Below are 23,904 nucleotides of genomic sequence, written 5' to 3'. Positions count from 1 at the left end.
TTTTAATATCTAACCAGATATGTATTCTTAGAACAAACCCTTCATAATGGACATACCATATTAATGCACCAGCATCCCTTTCTTTGAGAGGCTACCTCTCCCCCATTCCATGTTATTTTACATGTTTACTTTGCCCCTCAATTGTTGCCAATAGAGAAGGGCACAGAGACAAAGCCTAGAAAAAAATTAAGTGGGTTTAATGAGACAGAAGCGAGCATGCGACACTAAGGTCAGAGTTCTCTCCTGGGTTAGAAAACACGAGCAACAAGTTGCTTTCAGCCATCCTCCCTTCCCTACAAAGGAAAAAAGGAAGGTGTCATCAACTGTTAAAAGATAAATTTTGATTTGCCACAGTTAAGAGTTTTATTTAAGCATACACCAATTCCAATCAGACTGCACCAAACCAAAAGTGGTTAGGAACCCTTCAGTGATAGGAACGGGGGAAGAGGTTTTTATAGAGACTATGTAGAAGCAAAGCAAGGAGATTATTCGACTGCCTATCACTTAGGCAGTTGCCTTATTTGGGAAAGCCTAGTTGGCTGTTTGTCCTGGTTGTTCTTAAGTTTCATTTTCCTAGATTGGAGTGCACTGACTCTGGCTTATGTCAGCCAACGAAAACCTAGGTTACCAAGGCATTAGAACCACCCCAGGCTAATGGCCTCCTTGTTCAATTACTTTAACACAAAGGGAAAGCAGAACTGATAAATAAAAGAACACATTGTTTGAGCCTATGGATACTTTTATGTCTAACGCCACACTGAAGCCTGGGCCTGCTGCTTCCATAAACCAATATGAAATCTTGAAGGATCTCAGTGGAGTCGTTCACATACAATCACAAAAGTTGTAATATACCCTATTTGATTAGGGTTAAAATTTTTTCTTAAATTCTATTTGAAATTTTTCTATTTAGAGTTGTTTTATCAACATTTGTGAGTAAGAGTAATCTATTCTATGTAGGAGTGGGTAGGTGGGTGGGTATTGATGTGGTCAAGGTAGATTTCCTGGGTGGAGTTGGGTGGGGCGGGAACCAGATAAAACAAAAGGAGAACAGTAGAAATAACATAGGGATTATTTGTTGCTTAAATGTTTAAAAGAATTCCTCTGTGAAATCATATGGTTCAAATCTTTAAGGGTTTTTTTGGGTTGTTTTTTTTTTTTTTAATATTCTCATCCTTATGATTATTGGTCTAGTCAAGCTTAACTTTTCTTGGTTTTGGTAATCCATATTTTCCTTGAAAAGGAGTTTTTCATCTACATAAATTCACCTATTTTTGCATACATTTTTGGCTATATTCTCTAATTGTAGGTATTTCACATTTCTCATTCCTAATTATGCGTTTGGGTATTCTTTTTCTTGATTAGATGAGCTAATGACTTAATGATAACAAATAAGATTTAACTGTTTTATTATAAAAATAGATTACGATACCCTTTTTTTCTTCTAATTTATTGTTTCCTGAGCTTTATTTGTCCTTCTTCATTTCCTTTGAGCTACATGGTTAGTTCTTTGATCTACATTTAACTTCCTCTCCGGAGAGTCATCTTGACAACTTAGAGCACCCCCCCATACAACTTATTCCCACCCATATTCTACTAGTTCTTTTCTAACTTGTTTCTGACTAACCACAGGAAAAAATAGTGAGGAAAGCATTACCTATTCCAGCTGAAAGGACCAATTTTCTATATTTAAAGAACTTTTCTTAATGCTTTTCAGAAAACCATTCAGCCAGGAACCAACCTCAACAGAAACACAGATGGATCAAATAGGCCACCTTGGATTCAAACACTGCACGATCAGGAAAATAGCTCCAAGAAATATACAAATAATTTTGTCAAAGTAGAAGCCAATTTGGGGCTTGGGAGTAAAGAGGAAAAACTAAGACCCTTGCTAAAATATGTTACATCACCTCACTTCGGGTACTGGGTTTAATCCTATGCTGTTTATTGAATTAAACATCCATTAATCTGCCTTTAACGCCTGAATGCCTTTAATGCCAAAATGCCTGAATCTGTTAACGGAAAAAATTACACAAACACATCAGAGAGAAAACCAAGGACCTGTCCAAGGGCAAATTGTTTTCGTAAGAATTAAATATAAAGCAGTTTGACCATTTCTAAGAGGCATTGCAAAATAAAAAAAAAAAAAAAAAAAAAAAGCTTACGGTTTTAGCTACTATGAGAGATTATTTATAATAGCTCTGGTTATTCCAATGAAATCCTGTGCGAGACAGGTCTCTAATGTAGATGTACGGCTCCCTGCAAGTTCCAGGGGGAAAAAAAGGTGCTTCAAGGTGGTGTACTGTTGTTTGTACCCTGAAATAATTATCAAAATCAAAAGAATTTTCAGTCAGTTGAGTTGGGATTGCTGAACCTCAGGGTTTTGTAATATATTCAGATGGTTTCCAAAGAACCATTTCCAGGGTATTGTGTATTAATACAAGGATTGAAGTGTCCCCAGAAGGCCTCTGACAAGATAGATCATAACTTCTCCAAAACAGCCATTATATTCTAGTCCATTGGTGATTCTGAGACTGAATGCCTGGGTCCTAAGGATGGGTAGCCGGGAGAGAAGGACCATGACTGAACTGGATTTCTTTTGTCATGACACAGGGAGGAGTCGTTCATCTGTTTTTGCGTTCTGTTTTGAATAAAGGAGAGGAAATGATTCCACTCTGGAAAAACTTCTACCCCCTCCTTAAGTCCTCTGTGATTACAGTTGAACAAAAAATTTGTCCTCCCTTTCACAAACCAAGACTGCTGTCTCCTGTTCTGGGGTATTGAACAGCTGCTGTCTGCTATGCCAGGGGAGAGAGCTGCCATTCAGGGATTAATTGAAGTAATTTCCCTACAAACAGTAGAACTTGTGTGGCTAAGTCAGTCTGCAAAGACCAGATGAACCCTGTGAAATCATACCCAGCCCGCATTTACTTACAGTAGAATGTTAAAAAGCTTCCAACCCAGGGTGAGTCTTGGTAATGTTTTCAAGGTACATTTCCATAGTATATGTGATTCCAAGTTACTATTCCCCGTTTTAGATATAAGAAATCAGAACTCCAGAAGTTAAATTAATGACTCAAAGTCACTGTTTTTTGTTACTTTCAAGGCCAGTGGTAGGCCTGCAGGTATCAAAGCGCATGCTCTTTCAATAGCATCTAAAGGGCAGAGCTACGTAGATGACGAGCAATAAAGAAAGAAACCAACTGGCACAGTCTTTCTTGATTTCGCTCAGAGAAGATAGGCCTTTATCTTGATCTCTTTTTTTCCCCCCAGCTCCAGCTTCTTCTATACAAAAGGACATCATTACAAAACACTTTTCTCTAGTTTAAGTATGAGTCTATTTGAAGACTAACAAAAGTTAACATTTACTGAGTGCTTAGTATGTTAGGCATTGTTGTAATCACTTGGTATTTATTGTCTATTTTAATTTCCCCAACAGCCCTATGTGATAGGGTAATAATATTACCCCCATTTGAAAGGTTAGGAAACCGAGGCAGAAAAGTTACCTTAAGAAGTTCACAAGGGGGGCTTCCCTGGTGGCGCAGTGGTTGAGAGTCTGCCTGCCAGTGCGGGGGACACGGCTTCGAGCCCTGGTCTGGGAAGATCCCACGTGCCGCGGAGCGGCTGGGCCCGTGAGCCACAATTGCTGAGCCTGCACGTCTGGAGCCTGTGCTCCGCAGCGAGAGAGGCCGCGATGGTGAGAGGCCTGCGCACCGCGATGAAGAGTGGTCCCCACTTGCCACAACTAGAGAAAGCCCTCGCACAGAAACGAAGACCCAACACAGTCATGGATAAATAAATAAATAAATAAATAAAAGAACGCGAATTTCTTAAAAAAAAAAAGTTCACAAGGATGGAAGGTGCTAAAGGTGAGATCTGAACTTCTATGAGATCTGGACTCAGATTCAACTGCGGTTCAATATTTTTTTAGCTTTGGGGTTTATGGGGTACATTTAGGAATAAAAGAAGAAAGGAAGGGAGGGAGAGTTGAGAGAGGGTTAGAGAAGAAGGATAAAGTCAAGCGCAGACCAGAGGAGTAGCACTACCTAACCTATTAATTTATGAGGAATTATTGGAGAGTTCGGAAGATTAGATTCATAAATCCAATTTTTTCTTCCATTACTTCAACACTATTGGTTTATTTCTGTGTTCTCTCTCTAGCATTCAAATATTGAAACCAGGATTCAGAGTCTATCAAAAATATTATCAACTAACCATTTTCTAAAAGGTACAGGAGGTTTGTCAAAACTTCCTTTTAGGAAGAACAATTTTTTTTTCTTTAAATATGGAGTTAACTTGTCTAAGTGATGACAAGAATTAATTACCACCATCTACAAAAAAACAACAAGAAGAACCCAGAAGTGAGGGAAAAGACAGAGTGTGTTTTGAAAAGCTGGCAGCTGAAAACATAAAGATACATTCTTCCTTGTTTCAGAGAAGGCTACATCCTTATTCAATGTAATTATTTGTACTTAGTTAGAAGCATGAAATGACCATCAATCTCACTTGGCCTGTTTCAGAAGTAAAGGGCAAGGCCAGAGCAAGGTTGACAGCACAATAGTGTTGTCCAGTGGCAGCCAAGACTAAGAGTCCAAGCAATTATGAAAATCAGCATGAATACTAAAAGTTAAATGGCAAGAGGTCCCAGTCCAAAGCAGTTAATATGATGGAAGAATCAGGGAGCTACTAGGTTACCTAGGTGTAACGTAGATCCCAGCTTGATCCTCTGACCAAAGGTCTCTGCATTCCCTGTGACTTCCCTACCCTTGTCCCTTCTAGCTTCAAGTTGCCATTCCTACAGAAGTCTACATCTTACTCCTCTCTCTAGATTTGTGGCTTCTTCTGCCCCTCCCCTCTGCTCTCCATCAGATGTAGACAACTATCTTAGTTCTCATACACGACAACATACACAGACGCTAAAAGCATTTCTGTGTAGCACACATTACTGAAGGCTTGGGCAAAAAGATGGATTTACTTCCTAACAATTAAAATAACAAACTCTACAAGTTCTCTAGCCACCTCACCATGTGGTCCAGGCATCCTCTCTCCCCTTATTCCCAGTTCCCTTCACCAAAACTCTCCCCATCCCTCCAAATTCCTTCTTAACTTCCATGGCCGGCAGATTAACAATTACATTGTTTCCAATTTAAATACCAACGGGACTCTGAAAGTCATTTTGGAATCTGTATCTTGTAAACAAAGCTCCCCACCTAGTGTTGGGGGGTCACCCTTATCACCATCACTATCATATTTATCTAGCTCTAAGGTCAAGTTGTCTCCTGGTTTTTCCTCTCATTTGCTGAATCCTCTTCTTTCTGACCTCCGAATGTCAGAAGGACACCAGGGTTCAGTATTCTGACTACAATGGGACAGAGTATAAAAAGAAACTGAAACATTACAAAGCCTCAGGGCTTTAAATGACAAATATAAAATTTGGGAGTCAATAGCTCATCTCCAGCTTTGATCTCTCCCTAACCACAAGCTCCTATATCCAGTGATGTCCCCTGCATCTCCCCTAGATGTCAACTGGACACCCAAAACAGTATTCTTGATTATAGTCCCCCAACCTATTTTGTACCCCAGTGTTGTCCGTCCCAGTGGACTCTTCTCCTCCCAAATTGTATACAACCCACCAAAAATCCAGTGGATTCTGCCATCAAAATTGTCAATCTGACCATTTATCCCTACCTCCACCACTAAATTAATCATTATAATCTGTCTTGGGTATTTTAATAGCCTCCTAACTGCTCTCACTCTTTCGTCCATACAGTTTAGTCTCTACACAGAAGCAGAGTGATTCTTTCAAAACAAAAATGAACACGTGCCACTTTTCCTCAAAACCCTAAAATGACATCCCTTTACACAAAGTGAAATCCAAAGTCCTTGCCACCTCTCATACCCTACTTTCTGTGTACTTTTCTGACTTTGAAGGAGACACTCTCCACGGGTTTTTTTTTTTTCTGCATGTCTTTGCATGTGAGGCACAAACTGCACTTTGTTCCAGACGATATTTAAGGTGTTCGTATAGCAAAGAGTACATTGTACTATATTTAAGGTGTTAAATACTTTAAGGTTTAAAAGTTAAAGAGCACCTCCCTGTGGGGCAAAGGGCGGGCATGCTTACTTCCCATTATAAAAGAGTTGGGTTCCATGAGCTCCGGGTTCTTCTCCTCTGACACAACCCATTGTATGTGTGTAAGTGTCATCTATTTTCATATTGCCCTACAGAAGTAGCACCAAAAAATGTTGCTGTTCTCGCTAATGCTAATTGTCCTTTGTCTCTGACCCAGGAGCACTGTATCTTCAACTAGCATCCACCTCACTGTGGCAGACTAACTTATTAGCTTGTAAGGAAAAAAATCTGACCCTTATTAATTTTAAGTCCATAACCTAACCACCCATCTCAAAGGCTCAAATTATTCAAGTCAGTAATAAAAGTGGGGATATTACTATAAACTCTCCAGAAATAAAAAGAGAAAATAGTAAATAGTTGTATGCCAACAAATTAGATAACCTAGATGAAACAGACAAATTCCTAGAAACTCACCAACTGCTAAAACTGACTCAGAAAGAGAGGAAATCTGAATACACCTATAGCAAGTAAAGGGATCGAGTCAAGTCAAAAACTTCCAACAACAAAAAATCTCAGACTCCTAGAAGGAAACTTTGGTGAAATCTACAAAGTTGGATTAGGCAACGGTTTCTTAAATATGACAAGTAAAGCAAAAGAATCAAGTGAAAAAATATATCAGACATCAAAATTAAAACTTATACATAAAGGACATTGTCAAGAAAGAGATATTTACAAAAGATATTTGATGAAAGTCTAGGATTCACGGACAAAGGATTTGAATACAACACACAATAGCCAATAGGCACATGAACAATACTCAATCATTAGGCATCAGGGAGATTAAAAAACCTAGCAACAATGAGATACCATTCCATACCCACTAAGACAGCTGTAATTTTAAAAAATTACAAAATAAAAGTTGTTGGCAAGGATACATTAAAATTGTAACCTTAGTATAAGTGAAAATGTGTACTAGTACAGACACTTAAACAATTTTGCATTACTTCAAAAAATTAAACATAAAGTTATCATAACCCCCAGCAGTGCTATTCTTATGTATATACCCAAAAGATTCTAAAATACAATGAGGTATCACCTTCACACCAGTCAGAATAGCCATCATCAAAATCTACAAACAATAAATGCTGGAGAGAGTGTGGAGAAAAGGGACCCCTCCTAGGCAAATAGGCCTAGGCAAATCCATAGACAGGTGGTAATGTAAGTTGGTGCAGCCACTATGGAGAATAGTATAGAGAGTCCTTAAAAAACTAAAAATAGAGCTACCATATGATCCACCAATCCCACTCCTGGGCATATGTCTGGAGAAAACCATAATTCGAAAAGATACACGCTCCCCAATGTTCACTACAGCACTATTTACAATAGCCAAGACATGGAAGCAACCTAAATGTCCATCGACAGAGGAATGGATAAAGAAGATGTGGTACATATATACAGTGGAATATTACTCAGCCATAAAAAAGAATGAAATAATACCATTTGCAGCAACATGGATGGACCTAGAGATTATCATACTAAATGAAGTCAGACAGAGAGAGACAAATATCATATACCACTTATATGTGGAATCTAAAAAGATGATACAAAGGAACTTATTTATATAACAGAAACAGACACAAGACAGATAAAAAAATGTCTATGCTTATGCTTACCAAAGGAGAAAGATGGGTGGGGAGGACAAATTAGGAGTTTGGAATTAACATATATATACTACTATATATAAAACACATCAACAAGGATGTACTGTATAGCATGGGGAACTCTACTCAATATTCTATAATAACCTGTATGGGAAAAGAATCTAAAAAAGAAATGATATATGTATAACTGAATCACTTTGCTGTATACCTGGAACTAATACAACATTGCATATCAACTATACCAGAATATAAAATAAATTTTTTAAAAAAAGATGGTCATACAAGCAAGTATACATGGATATTCATAGCAGCATTATTTATGATAGCTGAACACTGAAAATAGTCCATTATAGAAAAATAGACAATATGTAGTACATTTAGTGGAATGTTATACAGCCATAAAGAATAAAGTACTGACACATGTTGTTACAACATGGATGCATCCTGAGAATATTATGCTAACTGAAAGCAGATAAAATCCATCTACAGTATGGTTTCATTTATATGAAATGTCCAGTAGAAAAGGCAAATCCATAGAGAAAAACTAGTGGTTGACAGGAGACGAAGAGACCTGCTCTTTCTTTTGAGGGTGATAGAAATATCCTGGAGTTAAACAGTGATGTTTGTGCAATATTATGAAAATAATAAGAAAGCCAGTTTTATCAAGTATTTATTTATTAAATATTTTTTATTAAAAAATGACACTTTTATTAATTTTATCTATTTTTTAAAGGATAAGACATTATACTTTTTCCCTAGAACCTAGCACAGTGCCTAGTATATAGGATGTACTCAAATATAAATATACTGATAAATGAATCAAAGATAAAGTCCAAAGAAGTAGAACAATTTAGATTAAGTTCTACACATACTGAAGTTGTACCTGCCAAAAAAACAATCCTGGGAGACGAGATTAGACAGAAAGAACCCAGTGGTGTGCTAGTAAAGGTTTAACAGCCGGTCTTCTTTGGGGGAAGAGCCCTATTTGCAAATACTCCCAACTTGGCGGCCACCTGCCATCACTGAACATGGCGTTAGGTGATGTGCACAGCGTTGTCTTTTGTGAGCCACCTCCAACACACCCCTGGAAAAACTCAAAGTCAGGGAGTGGAAAGAGAAGCATTGGTGAGCAGTGTTTGGTGAGCTAACCTCCTAGGACTGAGGCACTGTTTGCAAAGGTGTGAATTATGAGAAAAACATCAGACTCCTACAGGCATGTGCTGTTCCTGATTAAGATGCTAGGACTTGCTCACAAAGAGAGCATGGGAAAAAAAGAACAGCCACTACACCTTCGGTCACTGCTGCCTTGATCCACATAGACACCTGCTGGCGGACACCTACAGATACATCAGACAGTTAATACAAATTAGAGCTCTGCTTTCAGAAGAGCAAACTCACTTGTAGAACATCGTGGAAGGAGCTCAGGTCTCAGGGTACAAGTGAAATTTCTCTGTTGTGTTTCAAGTTAATTTTATACTTGACTGTCCTGAGCCAGTGGACTCAAGCTGCCTATCCCACACCTGCTCATTTATGGCTCCAGGTGGTTAGGCTTCCAGATCACCATCTGAACTAGCTTGGAGAAAGCAGTTTAAATGCCTGTGTAACATCTTCTGAATGCATTAAAATTAATACATTCTCTCTAAGTCTCATAAACGTCTCCAGAAACTACCAAACGTGAACAGGGAACTGTTGGCTCAGAGTAGAAGGGTAACGTGTATCCCAGAGTCATTGAGTGAATCAGTGGTTTGGGATGAATCAGTCTGGGCAGTACAATCACAGTTCTAAGCACAGTAAGTGATTTGTGATTAGGAAAAAAGTCCTTTTGGAGGCTAAGTCCCCATAACCTCCAAAATACACACACACACACACACACACACACACACACAGAGCGAGAGACCCTTGCTCAAGCATATTTATCATGAATTCACGCCGCTGATGCATTTCAAGATAAACTTCCTAATACAGCCAAAAAACACTGCACGGGATAAAAGCTTCTTCTCTCCACGTATGTGTCACACCACTTCCTCCACCCACACACACAAGGGAAGGTGGGAAAAAAAACAACGCTTTTTGTATATAATGCACATTTTTTTATAAGACCACAAACACTGCAGCAAAATTCTTCCTTAGTTATTAATGAACTAAACGAAGTTGACAACGGGATCAGAAGGGAAGGAGGACAATGATAAGTTAGAGACACGTTCATTAACGGCACATCTTTCTTAGGCTGTATCGCTGTTCTGCGTCAGCATCTTAAATAACTGGCCCAGCTCTGGAGGCAGTCTTTGGAGGCTGCTTTTTTAAACAGCAACAGTGTTGAAAACAATTAGAATGAGCAGTTCTAGTCAGTGGAATGGTGTGAATGTAGACTTTGAAGCCACAAATTAATAGTGTTTCAACAAGGTGAGCAGAGCTGCAACTAAGTGCATGGAATTTCCTGACCCAACTGTGCAGAAAGACAAATCCTGCTTATTTAGAATTATTTAGAACCATGCTGTAGCAAAATAAAGCAGGGGCTTAACTTAGGCCAGCATGTCCCAATTTATGCTCCCACAAAAAAGTCATTATTCCTCAAAAACCATTTGGGTTAAAAAAGTTTGGAAAACACTCCATGCTGTATTTTCTTTTTAGAAATGGAGGATATTCAATCTGAGAGATTGTATAGAAGAATTACGAGTCTATTACATCATTTACCAAACTTATTTTTTTATATACACAGTCATATCTAAAAGTATACTAGCATTTCTCAGAGTACAGTTTGCAAAACCGTGGTGTAAGACACTTTGAGGCATTACACAATAGCAAGTTTTTGTAACCTATTGCAAGTGTACTTTAAATGTAGCTCCGCCACGCTTACGCCCAAGGGAATCCAGTAGAATACTCAACCAGTGAGTGATCCCAATTCTCCAGACAGGCCAATAGGAAATATAATGCCCCACAGGGACAAATTTTATTTACGCTCGTGTGTATTCCACGTGGGCAGTGACCACAGAAACGGCCCACCATATCATGTAGAGCCAGTGAAGGCGAACTCTACTGTGGAGGACCAGGTAGTATGTATTTCAGGCTTTGTGGACCACAGAGCCTTTGTTAAAACTACTCTGCCTTTGTAACACAGAAGCGGTCATAGATGATACGTAAACAAATGGACTTGGCTGTGTTTTGATAAACAGGCCGTAGACGTGACTTAGTCTGTAGGTCATACTTTGCCCATCTCTAAAGTAATATATAGTATTAGCTGCTGCCACGGACTGGAATCAAACTTGCTAAACTTAGACTGCCCATTCATTTCTTATCATGTACAGTATAATGTATATTTCTATATATGTATATACATATAGACACAGAAACAGCTTTTTGATTGATCGATAATAATCGTTTCCTAAGAACTGGGCCACCCAAAAGCATACCATTCTAGTTATTTAAACAAAAACTCATTAATTGCCACCTAAGGGTGCTTAATGGTGTTATGACCATGTGTTAACAGGGAGATTTCTAAATTAGGACTCCTACCAAAAGTTATGCTTCTTGTAGAACACACATTTTTTTTCTTTTACCTTTGTGTATCAAAATGAACACATGAGGATAAAGAGATCACAGGCAGGAGAGGACATCAGGTAAGAGAGACGCTTTGAGACCAGTTAAGTGGCAAAAGCTATTCTTGGTGTTTAACCAACAAAGTAAGCAACCGCTATTTTATATGAGTAAAGCTTTGGCAAAGGCTGTACTCAAAATACACAAATGCAAAAAATAAAGCAACTAGGGACTTCCCTGGTGGCGTAGCGGTTAAGAATCCATCTGCCAATGCAGGGCACAGGTTCAATCCCTGGTCCGGGAAGATTCCACATGCCATGGAGCAACTAAGCCCATGAGCCACAACTACTGAGCCCACATGTCACTACTACTGAAACCTGCGCGCCTAGAGCCCGTGCTCTGCAATGAGAAGCCACCTCAACGAGAAGCCTGCACACTGCAACGAAGAGTGGCCCCCGCTCGCAACTAGAGAAAGCCTATGCACAGCAACGAAGACCCAACACAGCCAATAAATAAATTTTTTAAAAAAAGAATTTCAAGAGAGTATGTATATACCCACTCATCTTTGCAAGTTGGTATCTAATTTTAAGTCATATATTACAAATAACATATGACCGTGCACAGCAATGAAAGACCCAACGCAGCCAAAAATAAATAAATTTTAAAAAATAAATGAATTTAAAAAATAAAGCAACTAATGTTTCTCAAAGTGTGGTCCACATGCATTTGAATGATCTAGGCATATCGGTTAAAAACACAGCAATTTGGGCCCCTCCCAGACCTATTAAACCTGCATCTCTGCAGCTGGAGCCAGGAAGCTGAAATTGTTTTGTGTTTTTTTTTAAATCAAGATCTCTAGATCATTCCAAGGAACACTATCACTTGAGAACCACCAAACTAACAGGGAGGCAGTAATAAAAATTCTACATCATCTTACAGAGCAGCATAGAGCAACAATGACCTCAGCTATAGAAGGGGAAACCCAAATCTCAGACAAAAAAGAAAAACGTACAGATGATATATAGGAAAGCAGCAACTACGCTTCTTACCACCTTAAGGTATCTGACGGCTTTTTTTTTTTTTGACAATTTCTTTTTTTTTTAAATTAAGTACACTCATTTTTTTTTAATTAATTAATTTATTTATTTGTTTTTGACTGTGTTGGGTCTTCGTTTCTGTGCGAGGGCTTTCTCTAGTTGCGGCAAGCTGGGGCCACTCTTCATCACGGTGCGCGAGCCTCTCACTATCGTGGCCTCTCTTGTCGTGGAGCACAGGCTCCAGATGCACAGGCTCAGTAGTTGTGGCTCATGGGCCTAGTTGCTCCGCGGCATGTGGGATCTTCCCAGGCCAGGGCTCGAACCCGTGCCCCCTGCATTAGCAAGCAGATTCTCAACCACTGCGCCGCCAGGGAAGCCCCTGAAGGCTTTTTCATAGGGAAAACCTGAAGTTGCTCAATGTCCACCACTATTCATGTGGGTGTGTTTATAGATGTGTACATGAAATGTTAATTACATGTATACTATGCTAATGTTGATGCCCTGTAAAATGCACAGACTTTGGACTCTCAATTGCTTCGTCCTCATCTTCAAAGACAAAAACATTCCTACTGTTTGATGTAGATGCCCGAACTGAGGGCCCAAATGAGAATCAAGAACTCTCTCTACCTCCTAGAATGGGCTTGTTGCGCTAAGGGCCGGGGCAAATACCAGCAGTGTCACCTGGTGCAAGCTGGAACTCGAAGGAGAGCCCTGAGAAGGCGCACAGGTCTCCCTGTAGGGAGGGGTGCCCGGCCAGTAGAGTTGCGCCCACACAGGGCCACCCTCGAGGGATGCTCCGTGAGAGGAGCCCACCCCACTGCTGCTCTCCCTTTCCCTAAGACCAGTGGGAGAGTAGCCTTGCAAGCGGCAGACAGGCAGCCTGGGCCAGGCACCTGCCTTTCAGGGAGCTACTTGGGAATACCAGGTGCTGGCACTTGCTGTGAAGTTGAGTTAACTGTACCCCTTCCATTCAGGGAGGAATGCTTCTTGTCCCGTGGAAAGCCGAGTTGAGGTGTAGCCCCTCCCTGAGGTGAGCCTCTGTTCCCAGCTAACTCATGACCTAACATATGCAAAAAGGTGACCATTCCTATTCGAGGGCATTCATTGGTCACCCTCTCCACAGGGCAAAAAGTCCAATAAACTTACAGAATGCTGTCTAAGCACTAAAGAATCCTATCTCAAGGTTAGATATGTGTTCAGAAGCATACACACCTGTGCTTACACGCCCACACTCCTTTCAGGATTTATCTGTACAAAACGTAACAACAGGGGCTTCCCTGGTGGCGCAGTGGCTGAGAGTCTGCCTGCCAATGCAGGGCACACGGGTTCGAGCCCTGGTCTGGGAAGATCCCACATGCCGCGGAGCAACTGGGCCCGTGAGCCACAACTACTGAGCCTGCGCATCTGGAGCCTGTGCTCCACAACAAGAGAGGCCGCGATAGTGAGAGGCCCACGCACCGCGATGAAGAGTGGCCCCCGCTCGCCGCAACTAGAGAAAGCCCTCGCACAGAAACGAAGACCCAACACAGCCATAAATAAATAAATAAATAAAATTAAGAAAATACTTTTAAAAAAAAGTAACAACATATCTTTCCCCAATTCCCACTTTTTTCTTGTGTTCTGAATAGGTTAGGTTGACGCAAGGGCTGGACTTGGTTGTCCAAGTTTAAGATGCGGCGACAGGAAAAAGCATGACCCCAAGGTCAGGAGACCGAATGAGTCTTCCGCCCTTCACTTCACTGCACCCAGCCTCAGGGCTGCAGGCTAATGACTCTGCTGGCTCCTATCACTCAGTTTTCTCATCTGGAAATGGGGGTGATGGGGTGTGTGATAAGCATTAATTAACATTTGTGAAGCATTCTGAGATCCACTGATGAAAGGGACGAAGCATTATTTTTCTCAGCATGAGCAAACAACCACTCGGTACAAATCCAGCTAAATCGTGCTGAGTTAATTACCTGTAAGACTTAAAACTGTTGTCTCAAATCTGTTTTGCACTTTCCTGCCCCAGGCAGATTAGCACCTGTTGTGTCTTACTGTGAAATCACCAAGAGAAGTAAGCAGACAAATTGGGTCCAAGGATATGACTGTAGTTCAGGTAGACTCCTGTTTGCCCGAGATAACTCTTTGAGTAGCAACAACAAGAACAACAAGTTTTAATGTGTGATAATTTGGGGTTATATAGGCAACCTGAAGCAACCAATAGCAAGCCTATTATTTCAAGTAATAAAATTGCAAGTAAAGATGTCAAACCATAAAAAATACATTCTTTTACTTATCCCAAAGGTTATTAGGTTGTTAACTTAAAAACATTTCTTAAAAGTCCCAGACCAGCTAGCCATTTGATACAACAAACACAACTTCCCAAGTAACGCTGACTTGTATTTCACTTCCTACAGAGATGAAAGCAACGCATTGCAGCCTCTGAGTAAGGCTGTTTAAATATCATTTGTGAGCCAGTGGACAGCAACACTGGAATTCAGACAGCGCAACAAGAAAACCCAAGCAAAAGAAAAAAAAGTCTGGGGCAGGCTACCAGTTACCCTTCAGAGAGCTGCGATAAAACAAGTCATAGTTACCCCTCCAATTAAAAGTGATTCAAAGCACAATTCGAGACTAAAACATTTAACCAAAAACACTTACCAGCTCAAGAAGAACTTCAGTTTTGTCTTACAGAAGGTGGGCAGATATCTCTTCACGTCCTTTGGGGGGTCAGAGAACGCTGCTTTTGATGTAAGACGATGGGAGAGAACGCCCGCCAGAGAAAGACTCAGGCACCTTAGTAGAGGGCAAGGCAGTGGTTTTTAAAGTGCGTGGACCCGGATGCGAAATCAACATCACGTGAAACTTGTTAGAAGTGCAAATTACCAGGGCGGCTCCAACCTACTAAATAGGAAACTCCTGGGAGTGAGGCCTGGCAATTTGCGCATTAACAAGCCCTCCAGGTGATTTTCATCTGAAGTCTAAAAAATTCTGATTTTAGCCTGCTGAAGTTTGAGAATCAGTGGTTAATAACTGCAAATTGGTATCACCCTGAATGTGACTAAGACCTATAATTCAACTGATATAAATTATGGGAAAGTTAATAAAGTGAGAAATGTAAGTCAAGCAAGCCGATACCCATGAGACTTGGCTTTCTTGAGTATGAATGTTTAGTGCACAGGATCTGTAGCAAATAAAGGGGGGATACTTTTTTGCTAATGGAATCATTCTCCCATCAGCATACCAAAAAACAATAAAAAGCTGTATAAGCAGTTAAGGCAGAGCCCTCTAGCTGTCCATCAAAATACACTCTCCCCTTCTCTGGGGGCACAACTACATTTCCCAGCCTCCCTTGCAGTTAGGTGTGGCGTGTGGCTGAACTCTCTCCCTGGGCATATTAGCAGAAGTGATGTGTGCTCCTTCCAGACCAGACCCATAAACAACATCGAAGAGTGCTCTTCCATGCTCTTTCCCCATTCAGACAGACTGCAGTGGCAACACTCAGGACCACCTGGAAGCCACACGTTAAAGATGTCAAAGCAGCCAGCAGCCTTGATTTCTGAATCAAAGCATGGAGGAGAGCTTCCCTACATCTGAATTCCCAGCCTGAACCTAAGATGAGAAAGAGATCGACTTTTTGTTCTTTAAGTGACTGAGCTTTAGAGATTTTTTTTTTTTTTTTGGCCATGCCACGTGGCATTTGAAAGCTTAGTTCCCCAACCAGGGATCGAACCCGCGTCCCCTGCAGTGGAAACACAGAGTCTGAACCACTGGACTGCCAGGGGAGTCCCCTAGAGATCTATTTTTTTTTTTTTTTAAACCTCAGTTTACCTGTCCTAAATAATATATTGGTTCTCAGGTCCATGATCTATCTTCCCACAACTAATACTGAACAGGAACATGTTCTTACATTTTAAAAGTATATTCTGAAAGTTTGATACTTCTACAAATCTTTCCCTAGAGAACACGCACACATCAGTAGAGAGGATGTAAATATTGCAGGCCTTACTTTAAGCTTAGGTATATTCACACTTACATTAACAAAACAAGACATTCAGGCTAACACATGACTTTTCTTTAACAATCGTGATGTAAAAACATCTCTGAAAAGAACAATGTGTTATATCAGTAGCTTTATATTTACTTTTTCAAAAAAGAGAGAACCAGCTATAAGTATCTTGCACAACTGATGTAATATTTACTCATCTAATTTCAATGCACCTCCAATTTAAAACACCAAACTTGGACTTCCCTGGTGGCGCAGTGGTTAAGAACCCACCTGCCAATGCAGGGGACACAGGTTCGAGCCCTGGTCCGGGAAGATCCCACTTGCTATGGAGCAGCTAAGCCCGTGCGCCACAACTACTGAGCCTGCACTCTGGAGCCCATGAGCCACAACTACTGAGCCCACGTGCCGCAACTACTGAGGCCCGTGCGCCTAGAGCCTGTGCTCGCAACAAGAGAAGCCACTGCAATGAGAAGCCCACGTACCGCAATGAAGAGTAGCCCCCGCTCGCCGCAACTAGAGAAAGCTCGCGCGCAGCAACGAAGACCCAGCGCAGCCATAACTAAATAAATAAATGTATTTTAAAAATAAATTTAAAAAAATTAAACACCTAATTTAAGTTTGTTCAACATAACTGTTTTTACATGTAGCTCTAACTCCTGAAAAAAGGGCCTAACATATTCCTGTCGACTGGGTACATTCATGGTGTATCTTTATTTGAGGTTGTTTGGTCTTGTTCTCACACAGGTCTGGGAGTGACTTGCCGGGTGACTTCAGTGAAGTCAATATACCTATAACACCATGTATTCAACTACCAAAAGGGAGATATATTACAGCCACTTCTGTCTGTAATGTAAACGTTAGTAAAATAACTGGTGACATAAATTTTGGGTTCCTTGGAAAAGTAGAGAGCTAGGCAAAGTGGATTCTGCACCTCCCAAAGACAAGGCAGGTAACCACTGACCAGGTTTCCCTAACCAGAACAGCACCCACTTCACAAAGTTAACTGCTCTGCAGTAACTAACATCACACCCTTACATATGTAGGGGGAGTTCTGGTGTCATCAAGGTTCAGAGGTCAGGCAAGCTTGGGCTTGAGTCTTGGACCCACCACTTAGTAGCTCTGTGGCCCTCTCCTGGAAGTTTCTTACCTTCTCAGGAGCCTCGATTTTCTTACCTATAAAAATACACTCCCTCTTAAATCCCTCAGGGCCTCCACACCATCTTCAAGAAGTGAAATGTTCTTCTAGCGGTAAGCAAGGCTCTTGATGATCTGACCCCAGTTCACCTTTCTAACCCATCACCTCCTTTGTCCCCTTTAGGCACCAGGCAAAGCTCCTCTTTCTTCCTGAATGTGTAGTGCTCCACTGAGCTACTCCTCTGCCTCTGGCAGCCCTCCTCATCCTCCTGAATACTTCCTGTATTTAAGGAAAGGAATGAAAACACCACCTGCTCAGCAAGGCTCTTCCAAACGCCCCTGGGCACTCGGTTCCTTTGCTTCTGTGATCTCATCGCATGAGGCACACCTTCTCTTTAAGATTTATTACCCTCAATGACAATGATTTATAATTACTTTGTTTGTTTATTAGTTTTTTTGCCACAAGCGTGTGAACTCCTGGAAGGCATTGTCCTTACTCCACCTTAAGGCCTTTGGACCAGCTGTTCCTTTGACCTGGAACATTCTTCTCTGAGAGATCCTCATGGCTCACTCCCTGCTTCCTCACATCTTTGCTCAAATGTCAGTTTGTTGCTGAGGTCTCATCTGAAATCCCTGTTTACATGTACAACCTGGCTTTCCTCCTTCCTTGAGCCCCTTGGCCAGGCCCCTTGACCTTTGTTTTTCCATTTCCATTAACACCTCTTAAAACACAATATAATTTACTTATTATTTTGTTTATTGATGATGGTTTATCTCCCTACCTAAAATATAAATTTTATGAGTGTAGGAGTCTTTAACTGTAACTTACTGATAAAGTATAAGCACCTAGAACTGTACCTGGCACGTAATGGGGTGTTCAGGAACTATTTGACCAGGTGAATGAGTGAATTTTTTGTATCTTAAAGGACCTAGATGTTCAATAACTATTGATGGATTGAATGAATGCATAAATGCCTGTCCCAAAGTTGTCTTCATGCACAAGAAAGGGAACCAAATGAAATTAATCAGGAGAATATTTTTATTTCCTTTCTCTTTTCCTTGAGAGAGGCATGGGCTAGGAGCATGCACTCTTAGAGCAAGACCTGGGTTCAAATCCCAGCACAGATGCTTTGGTACCCTTTAGCCCCTCCTGATCCTGAGTCACATCAATGGAAAATGGGTTTGGTAATATTATCTACCTCTTGGGGCTGCTGTTCAGATATTACACTGTAGAAGTCCTTAGCCACAGGCTGCAGCACATTGCAAGTGCTCTGTAGGCAGTAACTGCTATTACGACTGCATGCTCGGTAACGAGGAACTCTTCTTATGACACACTTGACTCCCAAAGACCTACCTTTGAGAACAAGAAGCCCGAGACGGGGTTGGCCACAGCCTCACTCTCTGCTCCTCGAAGTGTGGACTCGCATCTCTAGGGTAGCAGAGAAGGAGGATGGTCACACACACAGTTCTTCCACATCTGCTTCCCTGACCGCCCTTTTCTCTTCCGTCTACCATACCACCTCCCAAACAACGGCAAAAACAACACCCCAAAACTATGTGCTTCCAACTAATGCACCAAATCAAACTGAAACCCTCTAATTTTATTCAGGCAGTGATATTTATTCATTTATTTTTTATTTCACTCCTTCACTTAGTCATCCACTCAACAGTATTTACAGATGCTGGCCCTTACCGCTAAGCACAGGGTGTTAATATCAGCGGATCAATGGGACGAGGCACCTGCTATCAGAGCTTCTGATCTAATGGGGGTAGCAGGCAATAAGCAAGCATACAAATATAGAATCACAGGCTATGATAGATGCTCTGAGGGTTATAAGCAAGGTGTGCTAAGAGATAATAACAGATGGTGAGGACAGAGCTAATTAAAATAGGGTGGAGAAGGGGAGATTACCTTTAATCCTGAGTAATGTAGCATATAATATACTGCTAGATTTGCAGTTGACTATTTCATACCAGTCTCTCTGCTTCTCAGCCAGACTGCAAGCTCTTCAATGGCAGGGAAGGGTCTTAAACTAGATCTACAAGTTCTACACTACCTGACCAGGGTTGCACATACCTTAGGGGCATTAAATAGTGTTTACCGAGTTGGCTTTTACTGAGCTTTAGTATGTTCAGGAGAGAATGGAAAAACGAGATGCCTAAAATCTGTAATGTTATAAATGCTATGAAATTTTAAATATAGTAGCTCATCTGATTAATTTCTTTAAAACCTCTTAACTTTTAGCTCAATTGTTATAATTTTGCTTCTCATACTGAAAATAGAGCCATCATTTCTTTTATGTCTATGACTGTGGTTAGTTATTAAGAGTGTTAAACAGATTGAACAGGGAGGAATATGCTCCAAAAGAAATATAAACTCCTAAGCTTTGAGGAAACTGACCTTAAATGAAGTTGACATAATAAAATACTTTCCTATGACTATTGTTATTTTATGTAACAGATAGACTTGCGTTTATAGTTGATGTTTTATGAAATGAGACAGGGATCTTGGCAAGGTTTGACAATGGTTTTAAGATCAGCTTACACAAAAAGAGAAGAAAAGAACAAAGCCCAAGAAATAGGACAATATGACCACTGGCATCTTTCGTCTTTTTTTTCTCTACTGAAAATAAAGACAAAGACAATTGGGATCCACTGGAAAGAAAAACTGCCTCATACTGTTCATTCATGAGTTTTTAACTGTAATTAAACATCTAATGCTTCAGATGGCTAAGTATTCAAAATTAGTACATTTCAGCTCCACTGAAACAGTTTATTTTGAAATGTTCAAAATACTATCCAGCGGTGCTTAACAATTGAGCAAAGGAATCTTTCAAAACTCTGAAAGGTATGTTAGAATTTCTCATGGAGAAATTCATAATTCAATAATACTTCCTTACCATTTTCTTCTTTTTCTCCTATTGATCTATCAGTGAAAATTCCTTAAAATTAGATGTGCATGTTCTTATCTTGCACATAACTCCCATCCTACTTTTAGAATCCCTAATATTTGTCAGCTGAGAAAGCAGCGTCTTGGTCTCAAGAAGTAGAGTGTATTTCCTTGCCTCTTGATTTTGGATCTGGTTGTGTGATTTGTTTTGGCCAAACAGCCTATGGGCAGAAGTAACAGCATGCCAGTGCTGGGCTAGGCTTTCACTACATCATATATTTCTGCTTGCAATCTCATGCCCCTGCAAGTACCATGAAAAAGGTCCCTCACAGAGTAGCTGATGTCCCTTCATGATGTGCCCCAAAATGAATATTCAGGCAGCAAAAGTAAGCACAACCCATATCAACAACTCATGTCCAGCTGGACCCTCAGTTTGAAGCAGAGTTGCCTAGCTGACTGAGCTCAGCCTCTATCAGCAGACCCCCAGTTTGACAGCAGACACATGAGTGGAAATAATTATTATATTAAGTCACTGAGTTTGGGGGTAGTTTGTTAGGCAGCACTACCTAACTGATACACTGTCACAGCCCTATTCTCTGAGGTTCTGGGGGAAGGAAACTGGAAAGAAAAATATGCAGGCTACATAAAAGAAATATCAAAAATTATTATTTTGAGAATATTTGTCTTACAGCAACCCCCTCAACCAATTTTAGACTTCTTGGGTCCAAAAAGTCTTGTTATTCATCTTTGACACATCAACAGTAGCCACTTAAAATTCTGTTGACTTGGTTTTATTAAAAATTCTTTGGTGCAAGTATCAGTACAACTATTTTCTTAAACAGAGACTCATGGTCTACCATTTTTCTCTTCCCTGCAAATCCTTTTTGGACCCAAAATTTTAGAGAGGGTCCCTTTTTTTTTTTTTAACATCTTTACTGGAGTATAATTGCTTTACAATGGTGTGTTAGTTTCTGCTTTATAACAAAGTCAATCAGCTATACATATACATACATCCCCATATCTCCTCCCTCTTGCATCTCCCTGCCACCCTCCCTATCCCACCCCTATAGGTGGTCACAAAACACTGAGCTGATCTCCCTGTGCTATGCGGCTGCTTCCCACTAGCTACCTATTTTACATTTGCTAATATATGTTTCTACTAAATGAAAAATTTGGTTATGTGACTAAGCACTGTGACTGTTTTGTCAAACATTCATTTATGGTATTACCTACCACTTTTCTACTGGACACTTCATAAATGATTTCATTATGTATATAGAACAATATTGTGAGGTAGGTTGTTGTCACTTTCAAATTAGTGAGTTAAATAACATGCTCAAGGCAACATAGGTAGGTAGAGTTAGGAGTCATACCAGGACAATTGAGCACTTGTACTGTGGCATCTTAATGTTAATTCTGAAACCAACAGACACCTTCTCATGTCCTTTGGAGAGAGGTAAGTTTCTTTGAGATGTATGTTGTCTTCCAAATGGTCAGAATCACTTTCTGTGTGCAGAGTGAATAACTCTGCAATTACATACTTTATTTGTAGCCCATTTATTTAATGTCTATCTTCATATCAAAGAGTAAGCTTCATAGAACAGGGCTGTGTCTATTACATGCACTGTGGTTTTGTTCAGTACACTACTGACACACATAAAAATTCAGTGAGTATTTGTTGAATAAAAATGAAATGGATAGCTTCTCAAAGAATTCACCTAAATCTCTCCTTCTCTGCCTCTACTCATTCCCTAGCACCCCATGGATACAAGGACACTGCCCTAGAAACTCATTCCAGTGTACTCCAACCTAATTTAAGATCTGTTTTCTCTATTGATTATATCTTACCTCAATCTGCACATTGCTTTTCTCTATCCAATTAATTCATTCTGATTTGATCATTTTCAACCTCTCAGCCTACACCAAGAAAATGCATTTCCCTGAACTCTTACAACCTGCCCTCAAACTTATCAACCTTCATGACAACCTATATACAATTGACGAGAACTGAAAGAAGAAACCACTATCGAGTTACAATTAGCAAAGCTTCTTATGCCATGGAAGCGAGTAGAAGAAAAAGGAGAGTGAGAAATCTGAATAGGGGAGCCACATATTTTATTCTTAAGCCAGCTGCCTCTTTGGCTTTAGAATAAAAGGTGAAATATAGAACATTAGGACAGTAGAGGACATTCAAGTTTGTTAGAAATAGAGAACAAAGGCAGAAATCCTTGAATGGAAAGAAGTCTTGGTTCAGTACCTAATAGCAGTTGCCTGAGGGGTAAAGAGCAAAAGAAGGATTTGGATGTTGAGAAGAAGAATCACATGGGGTACAAGAGCTCAGTGGAAGAGAATTCCTGGACAGGCATTGACTGATCTCTGTAGCAACTGCCCACTGGAACAATTGGGGGAAAATGTGGACAGGAATCCAGCTTTTTATTACTTTGTAAGTTTTAACCACGCATTGATACTGCTGTTCATCTCTCCCTCTGTGGGGACTCAACCACTCTGGAGCTATGCCTTGTCTTTTCTCCTTCTGTGCTGCAGTTTCTATCTCTGCCTCATTCTATAGAGATGGGTGTGTGTGTCTCTCTGGGTAAACTACATGTATGTAGTGGTCACAACAAAGAATGGTCAGGAGGACCATTACAGATTATAGGTGAAGGCTGAAGGGTGGCATGGGGTGGGGAACCACAAGACTTCTCTAGGGTAGAAAATAAGGTAGATTCTTTCGTGAAAGAGGCAAGGAGAGAAGAAAGATTGAAAATTATTAATTACAAAGAGCACTGCATCAGAGGTTATCTAGCCCAACATCCTCATTTTATTGATTATGGAAGGATAAAAGGGGAGTGAATTCTAAATGTAAAACATCACTTTGAAATGTTATTTTTAAAATACTAGCTTGAGACCCTTAGAGTAAATCAATGAATTAAACACATCTTACATTACTCACACGGTAGCAGTAGACAATTTTAATTATATTGGGTCAGATTTGATGTGGTTTTCTAATAAAGCAGATTCTTGCTTAGAGTGGCTGTGCATTAAATCCATTAAATACGTGAAAACACTGTGCATTTGGGCAAAATTAATTTGAAATTTGTCATGTTGCTTTCCTCTGTTTTGACTTTGGCTATTCATTTACATTTAGAAATAGAGCTTCAAGGATGGGCGAGTTCTTCCAGTGTTCGGATAATTTAATCTGCAACTATGTTTTAAAAGTAAGATCATCTCATTCATGTCATTAAGAGACTGCTGATTTAAATTTAAACACCTTGGGCTCAAGTCACCAATCAATCTTATAAAAAAGACATAGGGGAGCTGGATTCTTCTCTCTTTGGAAATAACGACTATTGTAACCTGATACAATCATTTGTTAGACCCTGTTTTCTAAAGTGCCTAAGTATATTGTTTTTACTGTGAGCTACTTCAAATCTTCTCTGGGAGTAAGAAGAAAATAAGTCCATAAATAGAGGCAAAGTGAGTCATGTATTAGTCAATAGAGAAATTGTCAAAGGATTGTGCTTATCTATGTGGCCAGAACAGTTCTGCTGGTTAAGATTTAGGATGAAATACAAAAGTACCACCCACTT

The 23,904-nt window shown here is 40.2% G+C and overlaps 1 protein-coding gene across 1 annotated transcript in view; it reads right to left on the bottom strand.

Moving 5' to 3' along the window:
* The window catches only part of LOC130708313 (V-type proton ATPase subunit B-like), a 250,105-nt gene extending 235,066 nt beyond the window's left edge, over positions 1-15,039 (bottom strand). Inside the window, exon 1 of the mRNA XM_057547581.1 lies at positions 14,946-15,039. The gene's annotated coding sequence lies outside the window, so the exon portion shown is untranslated. The remainder of the gene's footprint in view (positions 1-14,945) is intronic.
* Positions 15,040-23,904: the final 8,865 nt, after the last annotated feature.

This window comes from Balaenoptera acutorostrata, chromosome 6, assembly GCF_949987535.1.
Source record: "Balaenoptera acutorostrata chromosome 6, mBalAcu1.1, whole genome shotgun sequence".
NCBI lineage: Eukaryota > Metazoa > Chordata > Mammalia > Artiodactyla > Balaenopteridae > Balaenoptera > Balaenoptera acutorostrata.
This window is presented reverse-complemented; position numbering and strand designations above follow the sequence as displayed.